The sequence below is a fragment of the Anser brachyrhynchus genome, assembly GCF_964034855.1.
Source record: "Anser brachyrhynchus genome assembly, chromosome: 24".
Classification (NCBI taxonomy): Eukaryota; Metazoa; Chordata; class Aves; order Anseriformes; family Anatidae; genus Anser; species Anser brachyrhynchus.
The window spans coordinates 4,993,008-5,017,199 of NC_137717.1; the positions used below are offsets into that span (position 1 = coordinate 4,993,008).

Genomic DNA, 24,192 nt, shown 5'->3' on the forward strand with positions numbered 1-24,192 from the left:
TTTTTCTGTCCAGTCCCAAGAGGTGATGAAGCTCCTGGGTGGGTTTCGGTGCCATATAGACGCGTTGGTGGTGCCGGTGGATTGAGAAACTGTCCCTTTCTGGTGGGCTGGGGGGTGGTCCCGTGGGTAAGGCAAGTGGAGGGGAGTGGGGTCGGCTGCTTGGTTTGGTCAACAGTCCTTTGGGGGACTTTTGGGACAGGATCTCTGAACGCTTCCCCTCTCCGAGGTGACCTCGTCCGAGGTGGAGCAGATGGGCAGCGACCCGGCATCGCTGGGGAAGGGCTCAGGGTGTCCCTGTGCCGGGCACAGCCTCTGAGCCCGTGCTGGCATCTCGCTGTCACCTTGGGGACAAAAACCCTGCTGTCCTCCTGCCTTCCCCCGAGCCAGAGCTCTGGGCTGGGGACTGCGCAGCGCCGAGCAAAGCGGGGCTGGCTCAGGGCACCTGGATGCTGCTGCTGCTGCCTGTTAAGGAGGGCTCAGCTGCTTGGTGAAGCTGCCAGGTCTGTAAAGGGGAGGCACTCGGCCGTGGCTGAACCCCGGGCCTCCTAAGGGGAGATGAATGCACCCAAAATTCGCAGGGAGTTTGGGAAACGAGGGCTTGCAGCAGCCCTGCAGGGATGCGCGGGGCTGGAGGCAGGCCAGCAGCACGGTGAGGCTGTCCCCAGGATTTGGGAAGTGGTGATCTGCTGCGGGCCCAGCACAGCCCCAAGGGGTGGTGCCCAGGGCATCTGGACATTCAGGTGACTTTGGGATTTTCTCTTCCCCTGATACTTTTCCACTGACCGGCTGCTTGTCCTCGCCGCTCGCAGCGGGGCAGCAATCCCGTAAGGAGCCAGCAGACGAGCCCCCCCGGGCAGCCCGAGCTGGTCTCCTCTGATTGCTTTTCCCAGCCTTGCACGAAGGTGTTGGCAAGCTAATGTGCCACCTCTGGACCTGCCATCAGGCTGCCAGTCCCAGCACTGACAGGCTGCCCACCAGCCTCGCTCGTCCCCGCACGTGGGGTAAGGCTGCAGCACGCTGCGGGGGGCAAACCCGTGCAGGGAGGTTTTCTTAGCAGAAGGGGCATGCCTGCAAATCTCTTTGGACCTGAATAGCACTCATGTATATTTGTTTTTCTTTTATTTCTTGCTTTTTATTTTATTTCGTTTTATTTTTTGGAGCGAGAACGTATTTTGCCACGTCAAACACTTTTGCTCAATAGACGCCAGAGACCGAACCACCTCTCGATATTTCTCCATCCCCTGTTTCAGAGCTCCCTGGGCAGCTCTGTGCTCTGCAGCTCTCAGGGTTTGCCTCCACCCAAATCCCAGAGGTGCTGCTTAGTGCAGCCCCACCAAATCCAACAGGGAATCACTACGTTTTGGGGCGACAACACGTCTGCATCAGAGAGCGGCACCCACAGCCCAGTTTGCATCCTCAGCAGGATGCAGGGACAGAGGAGGGCTGGGGCAAAGCAGAGCTGAGGTGCTGCACCCAAGGCCAGGAGGCTGCTGAATGCAAAAGCCAAGAGCTGCACACCCAGCCCCTGGGCTTCAGGCGACCTTCAGACCCGGTCATGCCATCGTGCAATGCCGAGGCACGCGCCTGCAATCAAATTGTTCCCCTCCCTTTTTGCTTTCTCTTTCCCTAGAGCTTTTGGAGACCATCAAGGAAAACAAGAGGTGTTTGCAAGGTTAAGAGACTCAGTGTCTAAACGTGCCATAAAGGTTTGCAGTAATTTACAGCTGTAGGCAGCAGGCACTCCTGGTGGGGGGAAGGGAAATGCAATTTAAGAGAACAGAAATAAATAAGAAGCCGCAGCAGCTAACACTCTCTGATTTAATCCCCAGCCCATGAGAAAGATTTATTCTGTTATCTGACAGTTTGATCACTCCAGGAATCCCATAGGTCAGCCCATATCTGCTGTTGTTATCTCTGGGCTGTTTCCAGTGAGATGCGCAGGGAAGATTTGTTAAAGAAATGAGCCGAAGAGGGGTGCTGATAAGAGAGTTACAGATGGGACCCCCAGAGACCTTTGGCATGGAGGCTCCTCGACAAGAGAGAGCAATTTGCTCTCTGCTATGGGGCTGAGGCATCACCGGGAGAGTGTTGGTGGCTTGCATGGCTTGTGCTGGGGGAGTAAGTGAGTAGGAGCACGCACAGTGCACACACGTGCAAAGAGCATCCAGGAAAGGGGAATGAGGTCATGAGTGGAAGATGAGCCCACAATAGTGTGGAGGAACCATAGCAGACTGGCACTGGGCATACGAAGCAACCAGAAATCCTCTTGTAAGGCTGTTAGAACAAGGAAGATCTGCCCAAGGACTTAGTGGGAGAGGAAGGTTCACGAGCAGGCTGAAGGGTGGATGAAGCGCCAGTCACTGTCGTTAGTCTTCATCGGTGCTCAGGTGGTGCTCAGGTGTTCCACAGCTGACAGCGGTGAAGGTGGGCAGGACCTTGGGGCCGGGAAGGGGTCAAGTACGGACCCTGGGGAGCTGCAAAGCTTTTGGTTTGGTGGAACTTGCTGGTGGAACCTCGCCCCAGGGTGCTTGAACGGCTGCCCGGTGAGTGGTGGTGGTGCTGGGAGGTGCTGTCAAAGCAGGAGGAAGGTGCTTCTGGGCTGCAGTGTGGGTGCACCAAGGATACATCTCCTGGGGCTACTGCTGCACGTGGTGTGATGTCTTTGTCTCGTTGCAGTGCCTGCACTGCAGGGTTGGATGTTCAGCCTGTTTTTCTGGGAGGCTGCTGTGCCTGCTCGCTGCTGGGGGCTTGGAGTGCCCATCCATTGGGAAGAGCCCTGGGCTGCAATGGGGGTTACTGGTGGGACACCAGTAGCACTGGCACGGCACACCTGAGGGCCCTGCAGGCGCTGCCCAGACAGGTCTGCTGCCTATAACGCGGTGCTAAGATGTGCTCCTGTGATAAATCCTCCCTCTTGAATGCACGCACAGGCCCTAGCATGCCTCGGCATTGCAAAAAGGCAGGGAGCGCTTTTGTGGTCGAGATCTAAGGGGCTGTTGTTTTCTGCTCATTAAAGTGGCAGTAGTCTACTGGAGATATCCCAACTTCTGCCCCTGGAGCACCCTCGAGATGTTTTATGGTCACCACCTGCCTCCTGTCCCTTTCTGGCTCGACTCTTCCAAGGTGTTAGTAGCGGTCCAAAAAGGATTTTCCATTTATTTTTTCCTTCAAATCCAGTAGGAAAAAAAAAAACACTTGTACAGATGCTGGGCTGGGGGGACTGGTTAGAGGAGAAGGATAAAATGGAGACCTGAGCACAAGCAGCTTTCTTGCACAGTGAGAAGGATCCAACCCCTGCTCCTGTGCGTGCCTGGGTACAGGAAAGCTTCGCTTCGGGCAGATCTTCTTTCGCATGCCAGAAAAGGTGGGTGGGAAACATCCTTTAAAACCATGAAGGAATGAGATGCAGGTTGAAAAATTAACCATTTCTCAGTGCTTTCTCCCCTCTTCCATCGCTGTTTAATAATCTCCCGGCGCAATGCGTGCCTTTTGCTGTCAGAGCTGCCTGGGAATGGCACCAGAAAGCCACGGGAGCTCTCCTACGCAGTCAGGCACGTAGCCACAGAGACATATGTGGAGGGAAAGGCAGCCCGTACCAACAAACAGCCTGAGTGCAGACACACAAACAGACACAAATAAACAGGCTCACGCCCCCCAGTAAGCCTGAGGTGCGTGCACGCAGGCAGATGTGTTTGCAACTCTCTGCAGAGCTGCTCAGGTGTGCAAAAACGCACGTGTGGGCATGGGTTTTCCCCTTCCCTGCAGCCAGAGCAGGAACGTGCACAAAAGTGGGGCACAAAAGTCTTAAACGTGCACGGTTTTATAGATGCGCTGTTTGGCATAGCCCTCGGTTTGAGGCTCTCTAGCCAAAATTAAACGTGTTGCCAAGACGCAGAAGCTGCAGTTTTTAGCAAGCCTGCCCTTGCCCGGTTTCGTGCCTTTCCTGGGCTTTTTTGGTTTTGTGATGTGCCGACTAATGACAGCACAAAAAAAAAAAAAACAAGCCCTGTTGGTCAAAGAAAGGGTGCAGGCCAGCCTGGGGAGCCCTAATTAACAGGAGGACTAATTGACTGGAGGAGGGGGGTGAGGGCTGTATTTTCCTGGGGGTAGATCTTGGTTTTTCGGTTGATCCAAGGTTTCTCTGACATTAACCAAAGAGCCGTTGGCCTCCCAGCTGGCCTCTGTGTGCTGTGCCAGGAGGGGAAGGTGTTTGGCTTAGCTCCAGGGGCGATGGTTTCATGGGGGGAAACTTTGCCAGGGTCTTCTCCCCGGGATGCTGCCCTGGAGTGCAGCAGGTTTGGGCACTGCCCTGTCACCTGGAGCCGGGCTCTGCTCCACACTGAGACCCCAAAGCGTGACTTTGGTTCATAAGGAAAAGAACAAAAAATGCTGAAAGTTGCCAGGAGGGAAAAAGGAAAAGCTAGGAAAGGAGAAGGCAGTTTCTTTTTATTTTTTTTTCATTATGTAGTTTTAAATGTTTCCCTTTGAGGCGCTCGCAGAATTTCATGTTGACATTGGCTCTTCAGGCAAGAGTGAGGTTTGTGTCAGACCACAAAATATTTTTCAATAAAAACTAAAAACCAACATCAAAAGGGAAAACACACAATGCTGCAAGAGCGTTGAAACCCGATATTCTCCAGTGCTTTTCCTCGGCCTTCCCCCACCCAAAAAATACCCTTTAAAAACCCAATTGGATTTGGCAAAGCTCGGGGTGTGTTTCTAGCAGCAATGCCAGGGTTTGCAAGCTGTGCTGATCCCATATGGATGTGCTTCGCCACCGCCTTGTCCCCCAGCTGCTTGGTTTCACCCTAACTCAATATCTGTGCCATTTTCCAACAAATCCTGCTGTGGGTGCTGGGCAGGAGGCAGGTACGGGTACGCTGCGTGCCGTGCAGGGGCTCCGGCTGTTTCTGAGTGCTGAGCCGTGGCAGGAGGCCAGTACAGCCCAGAACTAGGCTGTAGCTCTGTCTGCTGGTTTTATTGCCCACTAACCCCAAACTATGGGTGACCAGCTACGGAGCCCAGACCATGTCCAGGCACGGGGCGATGGTGCAGGGACGCCCAAGGGGCTGGTCTGATCCAGCCAAGAGTGCAAAAATGGGGACAGCGCTCCAGGAGGATTATTTGTCTGCATGCATTACAGGATTTTGGCTGGGCAGCTTGGGTGTAAATGCGGATTAGTGCATGTAGGGCTTTAGGAGAAGCCCCTGAAGTTCTGAAAACCCACAGCTCCTGCGCCTGGTGGCATCTCCCAGCCCCGGCACGGGGGGCAGGCAGTGCAGGCGACGACAGAAGGGCTTAATGAGGGTTTGAAAGAAACATCTTGTAAACTTTGGAGCGAGGAAGCTCCGGTTTGATTTGAACATGTTTGCTTGGCAGGGGCTGCCTGGGCCCCTGCTGCTGCTGCTGCTTTTCCCGGCACTAATTAGGCAGGTTTCCATCCCGTCGAGCGCAGGCGCTTCTCCTAGTGGGGGCTGGAGGTGCTGAGCGCTGGGGGCAGCCCCCACCGAGCAGCCTGGGGAGGGGACGTGGCGCATGGGGAGCGCAGATCCTGGCTGGATGCGTGTCTTGGAGCAAAGCACCAGCGATGTACGGGCTGGTGGGGTGCTCGATAGCTCCCAGACCCCCAGGACCCCCTGCTTTGCGTTGGGCACAGAGGTTTGTATGGAGGACCCAGCTGTGCACGGAGCACCCTGGGCTTCCAGCAGTGCTGTGGTGGCCCTGAGTGCTGAGCACCTGAAATCCTTAGCAATATCAGGGCTGAGCCTGCTCCCGCTGGAGCTGCCCTGCCTGCACTTCCCTTCCATTGCAACCATCTGCTGCTTTTGAAGCTTGGTAAATATTTCCTTTCCCCCGCTGCCTCTCCCTTTCACTCCTCCTGGACATCATCTTGCAACTACCCAAACATCTGCAATAACTAAAACACCTACAATAACAGCCCCCCCCCCTTCCCCCCAAAGCCCCTTCTCTTTTCCTTTTTCTGGCACAGCCTCAGCCCCCTGGTGCCTTTTGGAGACAAGGAGGGGCAGGAGGGATGCTGGTGCCACCCTGCCCGTGCCAGGTCCATGCCGAAGCGGTGGCCGCTGCTTTCCTGCGGCCACGCCGTGTGCCAGAGATCTGCTCGCTCCCACCACTGGGGGAATCCATCTCCCTTGTTTGATGTTTGCCGTGAGACAGGCCCCTCTTAATCTATTACAGTGTCATTAAAAGGAAAAATGTTTGCTCTGTAAGGCCTCAAATGGCCTTTTTAAACTACAGGAAAAATGTAATTACTGGCTCGCTTAGGAATTTAACCGTTTCTTGATGCCCAGCTCTGTCTCCACGTGGAACTGCGGAGATGGGCCCAGTTCAGCAGCTGGGCAGGGGCAGCTCAGGTTTGGCTGCAGGGTAGGTGCTGCCATGTCCTCATGTTAGGGATGCGTCGCTCAACAGGGCGGGTGAGTGTTTTGCAAAATGCTTTGGGGTCTGCAAATGAAAACAGTGGTGTTCAAGACAACAAATATCTTATCCAGAGCTTAGAGACATTGTGGCTTTCAGAATCGGGATCCTACCCCCTTTGAGATGTTTGGGCTTCATCCAGGCTGGAAATAATCTCCCCATGCATGCATGGAGCAGCTCAGCCCCCATGGGCAGAGGGGGCCTGGGGACAGCCTTGGTCCCGGCAGCCCCTACACCCTGCGGGTGCCTGCAGCCCCACCGTATGGGGCCCCCAGGGCTGTGTGGAGGTGTGCCCGGGGATGCATCCACTCTGCACAGCCCTTGCAGCCCTGGGGCACGTCTGTCACTGCCGTTGTGCCTCCGTTTGTCACTGCAATACGGTGTGGGACACAGCAGGGCCAGCTCGCTGGGGCTGCCAGACATTCCCGTGGGCACGTCAAACACGCTGTGGAAATGGCAGCATAAGGACATCATCCCAATAATTCCCTGTTTTCGCGTCAGCCAATGCTCCTAAAGGCAAATTGCTCTGCTGGGGTTGTTTTCTTGCCTGTTTAGGCCACAGGGCAAGGTCTGTGTCTGTGTGTGCATCCCATGGGTGCTGCAAAGGGTGCAGCACCTCCCTGGGTCCTGCCGTGGAAAGGACGGCCCAAGCTTTGTCGTTGAGCAGGCTTTGCTCGCTACGGTGCTGCTGCTGAAAACGGGAGAAGAAACACCCTCAACTGGCCAAAGCCAATTATTTTTATTAGGACAAAGGCAAAAAAAAAAGCACCACCTTTACTCATTCCGCGTGTGTACGTGCGCGCTTTAAATTGTAGCGGTCACACCATCGAGTGGAACTTAATTATCTTCCCGGGAAGCTGGGATTACTTAGTGCGTCTCACGAAGAGAAGCACTTCATGCCGTGCCCTGAATGCGGCCGCGGCGAGGAGGTTTTGTTGGAGCCAGCACCACCATCCCCATGAGCAGCCTGGACCACGGGGCGACGGGCACCCAGCTCCAGTAAGGGCTCTGTGGCCCCGAGGAAGGCTGCTGATGCTTTTCAAGGAGATGTTTGCTCTCTGTTGGTGAGGTATTTGCATGTTGTTGAGGTAGCAGGGAAAAGGCTCTTGTTTAAAGTCTTGGAGTGAGAGGAGGTGAGGAGGTCCTGGTGACCCTGCCCGTGGAGGACCTGAGAGGCTGCTATGGCTAGTAGGTGAAGCGTCGTGATGCTGAAGCCCTTTGAAGTGCTCAAACCTTGGTGTAATTTAAAATTTCATGAATTTCCCCTGAAGAACCTTCCCAAAGCAGAGTTTATCCAGAAGAAAAATTTGGTGCCTGCACGCAAAGCCTGAGAGATGAGACCAATTTTAGAGCCACCAGCTCCCACAAAGAGCCCTCGCCACGCAGCAGTAGCTTTGTGTCTTAGCAGCACAGCTCCAAAATCGGTCATTTTAAGCCAAGCCAGGCTGTTTTGTGACTCATTCTGTTTTTTCTGCATGGCCCAGAGCTTGAACAGGTAAAAAATGAGATCTGACCACCTGGAGCCCAGAAGATCTCCGTGGGGAACAGACTCAGGGCAGCTTTCCCATCCTGGGCTGAGGGTTTTGGGGCGCAGGTTTCAGGGAACCCAACCAAACCCAGGTCACTGCCAGCTGCTATGGGCTGCTGGTGGCTGCTCCGTGCTGGGACGGATCCTGCCCTGTGCTGCTGCCGGGAGCAGAGGATTCACTGCCTGGGCAAGGAGAGCACCAGCACAGAGCTGCTCCGTTCTCAGGTCCGTATTTTATTCTATGCTCCAATTTGCATGAAAAACTTAAAAACCTGTTATGCAAATGAGACTTTTTTTTAGTTGTGTTTTTGCTGCTTTCTTAATTTTGCTTTGCCATCCTGGTGCAGTCAGGAGTCATCTTCATGGCAACAACCGAGGCCCATCTGAGGGCAGGCTTCTGTTCTGCAGGCAAACCGATGGCAATCAAGTGGGGAGCAAGAGGGGAAAGCAAACCCTTCTGTGCCCTTCCCCAGTCCCGTGAGGTGGCCACGGGGGGAGCAGCCAGGAGAGGAGAAAGGTAGGCTCCGACCCCTGGCATTTCTTGTTGATGGTGTTTGGCAAATGACTTTGTCTCTGTCCCTCCTTCTGCCTTGAAGGAGGTGGGAAGGGCTGTCGGGGCACTGTGGGAAACCCAGAGACCACCTGCCCCAAACGTGGTCGGGAGGGTTGCTGCAGGAGCATCCAGGAGGTGCACAGAAGGGTTGGCGTACAAATAATGCATCATTTTGGCTGTGGGTGACAGGAGATACGCCGTTTCAGAGGGGTGTACGGGGAAGTTTCTGCCTTGGAGATGGCCATTTTGAGCTTGAAATGGGGGGGATTTAGCCCTGCTTCCAGCTGCAGGGTTTGTGCCAAGCAGTTCTCATAGCGAGGGGTGTCCCAGGGAAGCCCATCAGCCCTGCTTGTTCTGACCTGGGGCTGAAGCAGGAGAGAGCATCTTCAACCCCCTGTGCCTGAGGGTGGGTGTGAGCCTCCGTCCTCCTGGCTGCCCCTTGCAGTAAAGCTTTTCTTTGCTTCAGAGCTGCAAAATTCTTCTCTCTCCATCCCAAGGGAAGGCTGCAGAGACTGTTAGGATTTATGCTAAACAGGCAATTAGCTGCCAGCTGTGCCTGAGCAAGGCTGGTGCAGCAGCCCTGCCTGGGTGAGGCACCAAAACCCAGGTGGGTGGCTGGGGAACACTGCAGGATTGCCTCAGAGAGGCTGCCCTGGCTCCTGTCCTGGTGCAGTGTGGCTTGGCCAGCACCTTCCTGCTGCACTGCGATGCCGCACGGGTTCAGCATTGCTTCAGCCAGGTCCTGCTTGGTGGGACAGGGGGGTCCCGAAGGCAGCATCCCCTGGTAGTGTCTGCAGAGGCAGCTTAATCCGCCCTAAAGGCCCCCCCGTGCTTTGGGGCAGGTTTTGCACCTCTGGTGTCGTTTAAACTGGGATTGCAGAGGGAGAGGTCTGGTGTTCCTGGCACGCTGGCTGACGTCCACATCTGGAGCCCTGGCGTGGCATTGGCTGCGTGGCCACAACCAGACCCCGAACTTGCAGGAAGAGCCACGGCTTCATCGTGCTGTGTTAACGTGGAAACCCTCCCCAAGGCGTGAGTGCATCCCCCGGGAAGCATTTCAGCAGTCCTGTGGACTGTCTCCATCCAACGCTGTTCTGGAAGGCCACCAGTGTTCGCACGTCCCTGCTGGCACGACTCAGGCCACGGAGCTGGTGCGAGCGTGTGGTTTGCTCCCGTTCTTGCAAGCTGGCAGTAGTTCTAGCTCCAATTATTGTTGCACAGTCAGATGTGGTTGAAATTGTTATAAAACTGTGAGCAGATATCGGTGAAACCTCTCACGTCTAGCCAGGTGTGCTGCAGAAGTACGCAGGTAGCCTTCCCTGATAACCCAGAGGGGATGAGTGCACGGAGGGGTGCTGGCTTTTCAGGAAAGCTTTTGTTGTTGGAGTTGAACCCTGAGCCCTGCAGTCAGTCTTTCTCCCAGTCCCGCTGCTCACTCCCTGGATCCTGGCAGCCAAGGGCACGTATTTCCCTTTGGGTCAGCACTTTGAGAACCTCCTCTGGAAGGATTTCCCTGACTTTTACAGCGGAGGTGTCCCAAGTGGGCAAAAAACTGCTTGGGCTGGCTCATGCAGGGCTTATGGGTGCCCCATGGCAGAGCCCGGGGTGCATTTCCCCATCCCAGCTCGTGCCCTTCCTGCAGGCACAGCTTCGCCACCGGCTGTGCAGCATCCCCTGAGTGCCTTGCTCCCTGCTGAGAGATCTTAATTACATCTAATTACCCCTGACTTGCTCTTAATTGTTCCCCAATAACACAGCCTGATTAGGGAAGGAGGAGTGTATTCTATCACAGTGGCAACACGTTGAACCTTCCCCCCCCCCCCCCCCCCCCCCCCCGAGTTCACAACAGATTAAATTTTGGTGCAAAATGTTGTGGGTTTTTTTTCCCTATCCACCAGCGGCTGCTCAGAGCATCTCTCTGGTGCAGCCACAGCCTCCTTGGGCTGGTTGTTCCTATTCCAAGCGGTTTACGGGCAAAACAGAGGGGGATGAGGTAGATCTGATGTGCCACACCAGATGTGCCTGGGACTGTGCCAGGTCTGTGACTGCTGAGCACCATCCTGCCCGATCGCCTGTACAATCTTTGTACGATCTCGTGGTTTTTCTCATTTCCTTCCATACCTTGACATAATGGCATGAAATTAAACTACATCAAATTTCAGCTGTCAGGAAGGGGGAAAAAAAAAATAATTAATGGCCAAGTCTGTTAGACCGTGGAATAATCTTCCAGGGGAAATGGTGTGAGCTTTACTTCAGCCACTTACGTCTGGGCTGGACAGAAACACTAGGAAAAAGAAATACTGGGAAAAATGCTGTGAATACAAGGGTACCTGATGGAAGAAAGGGGCTTTTCTACTGGAGGATGGCTGACCTTGACTTGCTTCGTGTATATCCTGAGCAGTGAGGGCAAACGCATGGCTCTGGTGTGGGGCTCTTGGCCCTGCTGCTGTGGGAAATCCTCTTCTAACAAGGGGCTTCTCTGTAATGAGGAGCTGAGATTTCCTAGGCGCTCAGGTACCACAGTGCTTAAAAAAAAGCAAACTGATTAGGTCTGTCAGCTTTCCCGCAAGTTAACTAGGCTTGGTAGGATTCAGCCTTTATTTTTATTGAAAATCAACGGTTAGAAATTGAAGCCCGTTTTTAGTGGCTGACATTTATTGCTGCAGTAATGTATAGAAGCTCTCAGCCTCTCTTGCTCTCGAGCCATGCAAATGTGGTTCTTGCGTTGCTCCGTGGAGCTGAGGTGGATGTAGTAGGGCTGGAAGAGCTTTACCCTGTTATGAGGGGCATCCAAACTCCTCCTGTGTTTTCTCTGGGGTGTTCCTGAATGTTCCTGCCCACGATGTGTCCAGTGAGACCAGCTCCTCTTCCATCTAGGCTGGGAATGATTCAGACCCAGCCAAATGCTGCTGCAGAGCAGACCAGCAGGTTTTGCTGCTGTTAAGACCCCTGCTGCCCTTCTAATCCTACTAATTTCCCAGAACTATTTCTCTGCATTTGGGTGTTTATCAGGATTTAGTGGCTATTGAGTCTTAAATATTTAAACAGCAGCACGTGTTCCCATTTCAGCAGCTTGCTCTTTGGAACGGGTATGCCCTGAGATTTGTTTTGACTCCAGGACCCCAAAATACCTGAGCGGTTCCCAAGGCATTTGAGCATCCAGATGCAGGGATCTGTGCAGAGCTCTGACCCCAGGCCAGGGATGGGCGTGGGGTTCTCGGGTCTCATTCTGCCCCGTGAGCACCTCCATGGATGTCCTCAGCCCAGGCCATGGCATTTGGGAGAAGCTCCTCTTCCATCTCCAGGTTTCCTATTGCTCTCCCTCTCTCCTCCAGACACCTCTCGCTGCTGCTTTGCAGAAAAGGACTTGAGGCTTCAGTGCCTGCGAGGCTGGGTTGCTTTGGGGACAACAGAGCGGGAAGAAATCCCTTCTGGCAAGGTTATGTTGTTTCCCAACCAAAAAAGCTCGGAGCAAAGCAAACTGATGTTTATCCAAGGTGTTGGTCTCATCCTCCTCCCTGCACCTTCATCTCCTGCTCAGGTACATGCAGTTTTGCTCCCAGTTTACACCAGTGCTCAGACACACAGCGTGTCCAGCTTTACCTGAGCAAAAAACAACTGCAACAAGCACGCATGTGCTGCTAGGAGACCCTCATGTCGGGCCATCACGGAGGGGATGGGTGATGCTGGCAGTCAGCAACAGCAGTGCGAAACCCACTTCCAGTAAGGGTGATGAGTGTTAATAGTACCTGAAATCAATAGAAGCACCAACAGATCCATTTTTAACAAGCTGTCTGGAGAAGGTGAATGCAATATCCAGAGATTAATAAAGCACGTAAATGTGTTCTTCAAAGAAGTGGTAGTGGAAGGAAGCCGTGTTAACAAGAAAGCTGGTACAAGGCCAGTTTGGGTAGGGGGGAGAGCTTCCCAGGCGGGAAAAAAAAAGAAAAAGGTGGTGAAACTGAGGTCAGCAAACTCCCCAAGCATATCTAGGCTTAGGATCAGAAAAATCCTTTCAATATTCTTAGGAGAAAGCTTGTGAGGACTTGGGAGCTATGAGGAATGGATGACATCTGTAGCAATGTAAAGGTGATGGGAATTAAGAGCATACATCTTGCACCAGGTTGAGTAATGTGCTTTGTCCAGCCTGAGTGAGGCATGGAGCAGGTGGGTGCTGGGACATCTGCGCACTCCTGACCAGTAAGAACATCTCAGCCCTGAGATATATATATATATATATATAAAAACATATATGTTAGCTTTTGGAGCACTAGCAGCAACGGCCATCCTTGGTCTGACCTCACTGCATGTGTGCCCTGTGTTAGTTCCTGCTCTTCTGCTCCTGGGCTCCTCCAAATGCTTTGCAAATGTGTGTTTATGTTATTTTAATGTTAATGCGAGGTCTGTTCAAAATTCCAACGTGAACCCCAGGCAGGCAGCTTTGTAGATTTTAAGGTGCAATCAGGCTCCTGCTCCTTGGAGTCAGCCCAAGAGCACAGGACCCCAATGTACCTTGGTGACTACGTAGATAAGAGCAGAACGTGGAGACGGAAGCCAGGAGGCACGAGGCTCTGAAGAAATGGTTGGTGCTTGGTGTTGTTTCAAGACAGCAAGGAAATTCTGCTGTCAGCTCCTTGCCCTTGGGAATCCTCTGTTATCTCCACAGTTTTCATGTATTGGTGTCATCAGGCTTGTAGGGGAGAGGGAGCTGATTTGATTAAGAGGCATCTCTTAGCCTCCCCTTGTCAGGCTCTGAGCAAATCAGGAGCTCAAATCAAGTTTATCCAGCAGTGAGGGCACAGAAAATGTTCTCCATCATAGAAGACTTCATCCTGTCTTTTAGCATTTCCTCCTCTTTTTCCAGTTCCTTTTCATTTCTTAATACTGAGAACCTTTTCTTGGTACTGATATTTAACATGCCATCCCCACCAAGGGAGAGTCAATTTTCCTTCCAGCTCCATTATAAAAGCTTGTAATAAAAACTGAAAGGGCTGGATGATAGGGCTAGTTAGTAGGGTTTAATTAATTAGATATGGGAAGATGAGTCTAGGGGCTTTCTTAATGCAGTTTAGTTTTATGGATTGTTATTGCAGAGCTTTTCTCATTGATCAGGAGAGATGCTCTTCAATGTGTGCTCCGGAGGGGCTGACACACCAGGCACTAGGGCCAGGATGCTCGTGACGGGTTTTCTGGCACTGTCTGATAAATACATGAAGGAGCAGGGCTAGCAGATCTGTGAATGCTAAATGATTGCATTACGTCTTCTGTTGTGTCTGAAGATGACGGGTGATAATGAAATTTCTGGTACTGGAAACCAAAATAATCTGAGACGGTTGTGGGCGTGAGAAAACCAGGCCTGGGGGAAAGCAAGACAGCAGAAGAAAGGAGGTGACAAATCCTGGTGTCTTAGATGAACCCTGAGCCAGTGCCTGAGATGGTAATATGTCCTGGAAAGCTACCAGAAATGAGTTAAGGAAATGAACAGCAGGAAGAAAACATGGCTTTGTGGGAGCTTTGCCAGATCTTGCCCCAGCTGAGAGGGATCCACTGGAGCCAGCAGCGCTATGGCCGTGGGCACGGGGCGTGGGTGGACCTGGCCTGTGACATCCGCCGTGTGGGCTGGTGGCTGCGAGTGACACAGCCCCGCCGGGAAAAGGCCAAGTGGCTGCTTAAAATGCAATCAGAAATCTGTGGCTGCGGATAATAAGGGTAAAACCGCTTCTGGGCAGGTTCTGCTGCTCTGACATTGAGCAGCTCCTCCAGCAGCTCCTTGGCTGCTTCTGGTTCATGTGCTACGGGAGCCTGATCCCCCCCCAGGACCTCCTGACACCTTCCCTCAGCCCCATCCACTAATGGCTCCCAAAGACCTGCTGCAGGCAATAGCAACAAGGAGAGACGAGGCAGAGCAGCCGTGTCCCAGCATCCAGCTGCCGAGGTAGGAACTGGGACACCTTCCTTCCTGCGCAGAGATAAAGCTTTTGTTCTGTGCCGTTATTGCGGGAGATCACAGCGAAGCTGGGTGACAAGCTCTTGTGCTGATTCCTGCTCTCAGAATAACTTCAGTGCTGGCTGCTTTCATCTTGCAGAAATACATCCTGCTCTAAGGGCTCCCTCTGTCCTCCTCTGCAAGCACAGAGGTTGCAAAAGGTGCTCCTCATCCTCACAAATACTCTATAATTACTGTGTATATGCATATAATGGAGACATAGTCTCCACCATATAAACCCTTTAGCAGCCCATATGCAAAACCTTTCCCTCTGACTGCCGTGAGTCAACAAAACAGATTTAGGTCTAGGATTCAGACCACTTTCAAAGCCTCAGGGATGGTGCTGTACTGCAAAATCCTGTTTGGGAAGCCTTTTTCAACAGCCTTGATGTAATGGCCACAGGAGGACAAATATTTCCTTCAGCCTTTCAAATGGTCTCTCTAGGTCAGGGCAGAACCATGTTTGAGCTCAGAGCTCTTGTCATTCCTGTGCCTGGCTGGTTGCTCTATTATTGAAGTTTCAAGCTTTCTCGTTCAGCAGCTTTAACCAAATTTGCTCAGAAAATTAGAAAATTGCTATGTATATATCCAACCCACTTCTCTTGTCAATTCTCATTCAGTGCCAGAGATCAGAGGGATATTCAGGTAAGAGCATCTGGTAATTGCCCTCCAAGACATCCGGGTCCCAAAGGCACTCTTGAAGGGAACGGATTTTCGCTGTGGGGAAGGGGGGGGTCATCAGCAAATGCGGTTGCTTGGAGGTCAGAGTGGATGCTTGGGAAAGGCACGGCGGGGAGAGGCTCCAACTCGCCTCGGTGTGAGCTGCTCAGGCTGGGGGAGATGCTGCATGGTGTGAACCGCCTGCCCCTTTCCTCCAGGGGGGCTGCAAAAGCGGTGGGTGCTTGAATTAGGAGCGTGCGAATGCCGAGGTGCTGCTTGTTTCTGGGGCGGCTGCTTCTGATAGCTGCCACCTCTGGAGCACAGTGTTTGGGTTGTGCTTGGTGCCTTCTTTTTGGGGTCTGCCACAGCCCTGGACCCCAAAACTGGGGACTGAAGTCTCCCGATCGCACCCTCTTGATGCACGTGCCCTAGGAGCTCCACCTGCTCCTGCACAAACCGTTTTGGGAGGTCTGTGAGGAGCAGGCTGTGGCACAGGGATCTCATCGGCTCTATTACTGGCCGTTCAGAGCAGCTGAGAACCGCAAATCTCTAATGCAAGCAGGAGTCCTGAGCTTGCTCTGCCTCTGCCCCCCATGGTTTTCTGGCAGATGGGGAGGTCGGGGGTTAGGACAGAGCTGTCTCCTAACCCCTGGCCGTCCTCATCTGCCTGTGTGACTTCTGCAGTAGTTTTGGCAGGGTGAAGCTGCAGGGATGCGCGGCTTCTGCCCACAGGAATAAATGCAGCCACAGGGGCATTTGGCTCAGGGTGACAAAAGCTTGGCCAAACTCAGCTTTTGCTTTTTTTTGGGTGATGCTGCTTGTGGTGACCCCAAAAGGCACATGGGGCCCCAGCAGACAGGTGCACCAGAGCCCCATACAGGGGGCTGGGGCTGGCTCCTGGGAGCGGCCCCAAAGGCAATTGCTGCTCCTGGCTGGGGGAGACGCGAGAAAATCATTAGAAATATCCTTGTGCCACATATGCTTTATTTTGAGGAGTAGACAATAACCCTGCATCCCCAAATGAAATATTGAATTTTAAGGGAGATGCAAACAAGTGCAAATGAAAAATGTCTCTGATCATAAAGAAAGCATTTGCTAACATTAAAATGGAATGCATTACTGTCCAGGTTGGAGACAGAAATGTCAGCAGAGCTATGAAAGGGGAGGCTGACTACTTAGGTGACCAGATACATTTATTGTTTTCTTTCCATTAATGCCAGTGGCGGTATTAGAGGAAAAAAATCCAGTTGCCTGACAACAATTTAGAAGTGAATTAAATCCAGTTCTTGCAGAGATCTCCTTAGCTTGTGTTTCAGCAGGAACGGAGGCTTGAATGGACTCACATCCAGAGCGACAGGGATGGGGAGAGAGGAATTAATTTTTCTGAGCAGAAATAATATAGATAATGTCATAATAATCATTAAAAGGACAAGTGGAATTGGTCTGGCCCTTGAAGCAATCAATATGGCCCATTATCCAGTTGATTTGGCATTTGATGGGAACGGCTCGTTATTGTATTGGATGTGCCTGCGTTTCACATCATCGCCGAATTTGGAGCCAGAGGTGTATTAATATATGTGCATTTGCAAGGGGTTTGTGGCAGGCTTGTGTTTAGGAAAGCATTTACATGGTTGATCTGAAGACACGCGTGCTTGAGCACCCTGCAGGATGCATTTCAATGCCTCTGAAGGCACCAGTGGAGGCTGACCACACCGACCTCATCCACAGCCTGTTGAAGTTAATGAAAAGCATCCAGTGACTTTAGTGGGCGTTGGGCCAGGGTCGGCGTGTGGACAAACACACTGCTCGGTGAGATGAGCACCATCTGTAGGTACGTAAAGGCTTGCTGTGTGCTTGTTGGCTGGGGCAGGTGTTCTTGTGAAAGCTCAGGCCTGTCCGGACTGCAGAAAACTTGTTCGGGGGGAATTGCCTGCCTTGTTTTACACCTCCATGGGAAGAGAGTGTGGAGAAGGGTCTGAAAGTGTGGTGTTTGTTGCGTTGACCATTAGGGCACAGCTCTCTGGCATGATCTCCCTGGGATGTTGGGAACATGACATCAAAATGAGCTTGGTTTTGTAAGAGCTCTGTGGCAGGTTTCCATGCCGCAGCATCTAAAGCTGCGTCCATTTACCTGGATAAGGACTCGCATCCTTTTTGCAGAACCCCTGGCGTCCTCTCTTCCAACAAGACAGCACAGCCAGAGCTGAAACACCTGGCCTGGTTTGTAAATGCTGCTGCCTGGTGAAAAGCTGGTGCCCCATGTCTTGGTGCATCCATCTCTGGGATGCAGTAGCCCTGCTGTCCGTGGTAGCATGCAAAGCACTGAGGGAGCTCAGCCCCAGATGCGATGGCAGCAGAGGTTTACACTCTTTAGAGACACCAAACTTCCCCCAAATTGCAGACCTGGATGTCAGGTATTATCTTCGGGCTGTGGATTGGACTTTGCTGTGTTCTGTCCCTTCTGCTTCTGGCGTAGATTGTGGGGGGATGTGGGGGCGTTCTGATGGAGAAAAAGGAGCTGGGGGACCTGGTCCTGGAGCAGATGGAGGGGTGCTCATGCAATAGGTTGTAGGAGCAAAGCTGGCAGCATAACACAGCTTGGAGAGGCAGGATTGAACAGCTCAGGACTTCCAGCCTCTCAAGCTGGATTTGCAGTAGAGCCCTGGTTGCTGTCGCAGCACGGCACTCTTCTGTCAGCCATGAGACAGTTAATTGCCATTTCTCTCCAAGCAGGAGAAATCACAGAGGGAAAAAATAAATAAATAAACCAGTGATTTCAGTCAATTAAACTGAAGCCTACTGGGTCTGTTACTTTGGGATTTTTTATTTATTTTATTTTGTATTTTTGTAAATGAGTCTTCCAGGGTCTTCGAGCATTTACCGTGGGGAGTGACAATCACAATCCACTGCCTCGCCTCTCCCCATGCTGCCTCTCCACAGGAGCTCAAGAAATCTTAACATCCCATCAAAAGCTAATTACATTCTGACACACCAATTGGAGACATCAAGAGATGGGGGGGAGAGAGCAGCTTACATAATGGCTTTAAAATTACATGGAGCATGCTGAATATTTGGTGTTATGAAGCCTGGATAGTTTGGAGCAGTGGAGGGAAAAGGGTAATGGGAAGGAGTTATAACGCGATTTGTACTTGAAACCCAGTCCTGGTTGTTGATGCTAGAGCTGGTCCTGTGTCTTGTCTTTGTTTTTGATCACTGAAGCCTTTTTGAAGGGAAAGTTGCCCCTGAATTTCCCATCTTGGGTCTCTTTCTACCCATGGGATTAAGGCCCTACATGAGCAAAGGGGTGGCTGTCATCTCCTCCAGGTCCTGAGAGACAGAGACAACCCCAAAAGGAATGAGGGGAGAGCAGTGGCAAGGCAAGATGTCCAAGAGCAACCAGGCAGAAGGATCCGTTCAGGGCCGGTCACTGCAAAGCTGCAGACAGGTAAGGGCTGGAAGGGACATTCTGGGATGTGCCCCTACGTAGTCATCCCCTTCTTGTGTCCTTTGTAGGCGCTTGCTGTTGGCCACTGTTGAGGCCTGGTTGAGGTGAAGCGGGTGGTGGTGAGCCTGGAGCTGGAGGCTGTGGTTGTGAGAAGGAGGGAAGTTGGTTTGCTTTGGGTTGTGGGGCCATTTTCTGCTCCGCAGCACTGTGACATGCCGAGAGGTGACAGACTCCCATGGTTGGAGACTTCGCACATCAGCAGTTTCATGGAGCCCCTGGGATAGTGAGTCGCACTGAAGGAAACTTCTGAAATGAAAATATGGCTTGTTTTCCTCAGCCTAGTGGAGAATCCTCACTTCTGGCTCTCAAAGACCTACAAGTCACAGCCGTGGACGTGCATCGTGCCGTGGGAGAGCAGCAGTGAGTGACCCAGTGCAGAAGGCTGTGGGGCTGCATCGCTCACCCCACTTTGTCCCGGAGAAGGTGCCGTTCCCCAAATCAAGTCATCAAGACGTAGTTTTCAACCAGCTGCCCTCGTACCGATGTAATTCTTTTTTAATGTTATTGGCCGGGCTCAGGAGCATGGCAGGAGGGCTGTGGCTGACCAGGCAGCAAATTAACTGGAATTTCATTATCTGATAATTTATATGATGCCTGTGTTTTTTGGCAAGACGCTTTCATTAATAGAAGATGCCCTCTGTCCGCTGACTATTTACACTATGGTTTCTCAGGGACCCCATGTGAGGCTTCCTTTCTCAGTGACCTTCACAAAAGAGAAGAAATGATGCTCATTTCCCTTGATTTTGATAATGAATTTTGTTCCTTTCTGCTTTGCAAGAACTTCTTCTTCTGGGTTTAAAACACTATAGGCTTAAATTTCCTTCTGTACAGCTGTGAATCAGGATTCACTTCCCTGATGCCACTTGCGTTACAAAAGCTGCTAGGAGCCTAAGAGAAATGCCAGGGGGACCATTTTTGGGGGGATTTGGTGGCCTCAAACTGCAGGACAAGTGCAGGGCCAGGGGTTACACACTGGCCAGGGGTTAAACACCAGCCAGCGATGGGAGAATGAGAGGGGCAATGGCCAGCAGCTCAGCTTCTTGTGTGGCAGCCTTCATAGGTGCTGCTGGGTCCCCTGAGTGCAGGCACGGTGCCACCACTGCTGTCACCTCTCCCTGGTTCCAGCACATGCCCTGACCCATGGCAATAGAAGGCAGAGCAGAATGTCACCTGCCGTGTCCGTCCCATGAGGAGGATGGCACCTGGCAGGGTCTGGTGAGGACAAAGCCATCCTCATGGGTGTGTTGTCCTCAAGGTCTCCGGTGCCTGCTTTTGATGTCAGCTAGCCTGCTTTAGGCCATTTGGGCTATCTCTGTCCTCTGGTGGGGACAGTGACACTTGCAGAGAGCCCTGTTGGCTCCTCGGGATGCTGGAGACTAAGCTTCTTAGAGGTTTTTCTTAGCTGAGGAAAACGCAGGCTCATTAAATCCACCTCTAAGCCCCGGTGACATGGAGAGGTGACACCAGTGACGTGACCCTCACAAGGCCAGCAGGAGAGCAGCCTCCAGGGGGACAGGCTGGTGGCTTGCTCTGTGCGAGGGGACAGCTCGAAGCCTGCTGGTGCCTGGAGGCAGGGGCTGTGCCCAAGGGACAGACACCTCTCACCTGGACAGCCCGGGGAAAAGCTTCCCTGCAGGGATGGGAGCTGGTGGGAACCCACCTGCAGCCTCCTGCCAAGGGGCTGGAAGGGGTGGCAACGTGGTGGCAGTGTGACCCCAGCAGGCTTGGGTCCATCGCCAGGTGCCAAAAATTCCCAGGCCTGCTGCAATCCCCTGCAGCACCGTGGGCACAGCACCGCTGCCTCTGGGTGTCAGCAGCTCCTTCATTTACCCAAGGCAGATGGCCAGCCTAGTCTGGAGAGGGCTTCCTGGCAAAGTTTGCAGGTTGCAGCCCTTAAGGCACAGACCATACCCCAGGTACCTCTGGAGAATATTGTCCCAGCCTTCTGTGTCCTGTTCTCCCCACCTTGGGGTACTCGTAGGCAGGGGCTCTGCCGCTCAGCAGCTTCCCTGCTTCTCATCAGACGGATGCTCTGGTTTGGCTGGGAATTAATCTGCTGTCACTAGCGAAGGGCAAGGCCTCCACGGTGTGACAGGCAGGGACAAGCTGTTCCCCTTCCCGTCCTCCCCCTCTGATTGATTTGCAGAGCAGCATCGGTGAGTGGAGTATCTCCATTTCCTAGTGCTCGAGGGCTGCAATGAAAGCCTCTCCCGGAGAGATAAGGGTGCTCCAGAGCACCACGGAATCAGCGGTGCCAACTGGCATATGACATGGGAATGAGGGCTGGAGAGCCAGCCGAGCCACTTTGCTGTGCTGCTAGTGCTCCTCTGGGACCTCTCATGGTCCCAGGAGGGCCTCATCCCCTGGGGACAGTGCTGCGTGGTGTCTCAGCCCTGTTGTGCTGCAGGATGCGGCTCCCTGCTGCCAGCACAGGTTTTCTGCCCTTTTAATTTGAGCTGAGAGGAGGGAGGGTGTGAGTGGAAGGGAAAGAAGAGGCAAAGCTCAGTTTGTGGTCCTGCAATTAGTGGTCCCGGTTTCAGAGGATGGTGGGGAGCAGTCGGGGCTGTTACAGGTCCTGGTCCTATCTGATCTGCCTTGTTGCTTCAGCCTCTTTGAAGGACAGTGTCCCGAAACCAAAGATGCTGCACTGTGTTAGCTGAGTGCCAATTGTACCAAGTCCCTGCATCAGCTCAGGGAAAAGCCCTGCCTGGGCAGACCGAGCTCTCCTCGGTGCCAGCACTGGGGCTGGGCTGATATTTACTGGGAAAATCTAAACCGGGGCTCAGCTTGGTGTTCTGGAGCAGTATGAACTGGACTCAGTAAACGGATAGGGACTTTGTCTTAATCTGGGGGTCAGTAATAACTAGAATTTGTATGTATTAATATCACGTGCTCCGTGGGTCACTGACTCCATCCTGGTGCACTCTGCTTCTCTGCAGCACCCATCACTTTGAATTCAGTAACACCAACAAAAAAGGGAGGACTAAGCCCAAGCTGAAACCCAGCAATTCATAATAATATATTTTTGCCCTGAGCAGCTGGAGAATGGTCCTAAGCAAGGGCTCTTTGGTATCTCTGGAAGGATTTGTCTCCAGGTCCTAGGCTTGGTCCCCCTCCACCAAAGCCCTTTCTGTCCCTGCTGCTCCCCGTGGTGCAGGGCGAGCTGGTGGGTGCTTCCTGGGCACACAGTGGGTTGCTTCAGTCCTGATGGGGACAGAGGGACTCCTGCAGGGTGAATGAGATGAGCTGAATTTCTATTTTAAAATATGAGGAGGCAAAGTGGAAAAGGACTGAAGAAATGGATAGAGGAGAGTGCGAGGGGGAAGGATGGATGGGTGGTTGGGACTGGGTGCTGGGAGCAAGGACCAGGAGTGTGGGGAGGGAGGGAGGGAGGGAGGGATGGAGAGATGCTGGTGGTGCCAGGACACAGGTTTTACTCCTAAGGGAAGGATTTTCCATGGTCTCTGCAGGCAACAGTGGGGTTTTCTGTGATCTGGGTGAGCAGAGAGCGGGGTTTTTAGTGCCCCAGAGCTGGTAGGAGGGCTGGCTGGGCTCAGAAGGTGCTCGCTGCTCATCCCAACCCATGAGGCTCCCTGTGTAGCCAGCTGCCAGTAGCCCGGGTACCAAATTGGCTTTTCATCTATGGCCAGTGATCCTGGAGGTGTGCAATGCTTTATTGTGGGCTCTGCAGGAGGGGCTGGGGTATGTGCTGTGCTCATCTATGTTCTCTAGCTAATTAAAAGAACTGGAGCTGCTTTGTAGTGTGAAAGGCCATGGAGTAACTCCAGGGCCCCCAGTTGCGGGTCTGGGATGGGACACAGAGCTGGCACGGGGTGGCTGGGGACAGAGACAAAAGGCTCTGTAAGAGCAGAGCTTGTGGCACAGCAGAGATCCTGCAAAGAGCCGCCCTCCTCCTCCGAGCAAGGTTTGTTGCTACCTGCATCCTCTCTGCCTGCTTGCTGCATGCCTGGAATACAGATGGAGACCATCCCTCCCTGCTGCAGGGAGTCCAGGGCCAGCTGACACCAGGATTTGCAACCACGTCAAGCAAGGCCAGGAGACTTATGAGTATCTCCTGCCCCAAGCCAGGATGATTTGTCTTCTCAGGCCCAGCTGAGAGGGTGAGAGCTGTTTTTCCTGCTTTCCCATTGCAGAAGGGCTGTACCACAGCATGGGATGTGTGGCTGTGGTGGGGATGTTGCTTGTGTTGGCATGGAAAGGTGCAGAGGTCCAGGGAATGGGCAGGGACATCACCATGAGATTTATTTTAGGGCCCATCTGCACCGTGCACTGCAGTCTCATGCTGAGATATCGCCTTGGTTTCAGCAGCAAGGTCTGTGGCCAGGCTGAGCCCAGCACCTCCAAAAGCTGGCCCTCAGCACCCCGTCACCATGGGTGGTGGCTTCTAGCGAGGTGCCCGTGCAGCAGCACAGCATGAGTCCTGATGGTCTGAAAGGGCTTTAACCATCTTTGATGTCAGCAGGGGTTTAGATGTTGAGATCTGGGCTTTATCTCTTCATCCCGAAGTGTTCCTGTCTGTAAAACGGGTATTTGTGCTATTGTGTCCTGAACATTTGGAAGGAGAAGCAGCTGTATGAAGGCACTGGGAAAATGGAGATGTCAGGGCATATCCATTAATTTAATTGCAAAAAATCCTAACGAAATGGGGAATAACAACTTTTGCATCAGCCACCTGCATTTTTGCAGGCAGCACTTTGATCCCGGGTGATGCCGCAGCTCTGTGGGAGGGCAGCCCGTGTCAATGCGAGGAGCATGGCTGTGCTGTCTAGGACTAAGCATGGTAGCCTGGGTTTCACTTTTTCTTTCTTTCTGTCTTTGAGATTTGCATTTGTTTGGCCAGACCATAAGGGCCTGGATAGTGTTTGATGGTAAATAGCATGGCTGAAGGACTTGGATGGGATTTGGGATTTTGCAGGACACCTGGAAAGGCAGGGAAAGCTGCCCCATCCATGAGATGTGTCATTCTGCAGCTCAGGGATGCACCTCTTAAGGAGAACAAGATTGTAATGACAAGCCCATGGATGCATCCTGATCCTTCGCTAAAATACAGGCTGAGCAGGCTTGCATCAGCTGCAGGGGCTGAAGGCATGGCGTCCCTTGCAGGGTGCTTGCTTTTGGCAAGGTGTATGAGGAACCCTTGCACCTAAGGGGGAGAGGCTGTGGGCTGTCAGCCCACACAGGCACAGCCCTGCTGCAAGGCGGGCAGGAGGGAGCAGTGCACCGGAGGAGCAATTTAAAGAGGAAAGTGCCCGAAGATTTCACTGTACAAGGAGTTTTTTCCAGCTTGTTTGGGCAATTATTTCAGGCACCACAGAAGTAAAGCTTGCCCGTCTGCAGTTGTGTTTCCTTGGTGTGAAATTTGAGTCCGTGCACATTTGACTAGAGGGCTTTAGCAGCAAGGAAAGATCCTGATTTTTGCAGAAATCAGATTGCATTTATGAAGCATTGGCACTTGTGGAAAATTAGTTTGTCAACTCTGCAAACATGTATGTCTAGGACGG

The 24,192-nt window shown here is 52.7% G+C and overlaps 1 long non-coding RNA gene across 5 annotated transcripts in view; it reads left to right on the forward strand.

Annotated features, from left to right (window-relative positions):
* The first annotated feature begins 1,756 nt into the window (after nt 1–1,756).
* Nucleotides 1,757–24,192, forward strand: part of LOC308182320 — a 51,669-nt gene continuing 29,233 nt past the window's right edge. For 2 of the 5 annotated variants that reach the window (XR_013941760.1, XR_013941761.1), the window contains exons 1-3: nt 2,379–2,543; nt 18,490–18,610; nt 18,948–19,154. This is a non-coding gene — a long non-coding RNA (uncharacterized lncRNA). Of the gene's footprint in view, nt 2,544–8,313; nt 8,484–18,489; nt 18,611–18,947; nt 20,100–24,192 lie in introns of those variants that run through there. The other 3 variants (XR_013941759.1, XR_013941758.1, XR_013941762.1) reach the window with 3 other exon arrangements.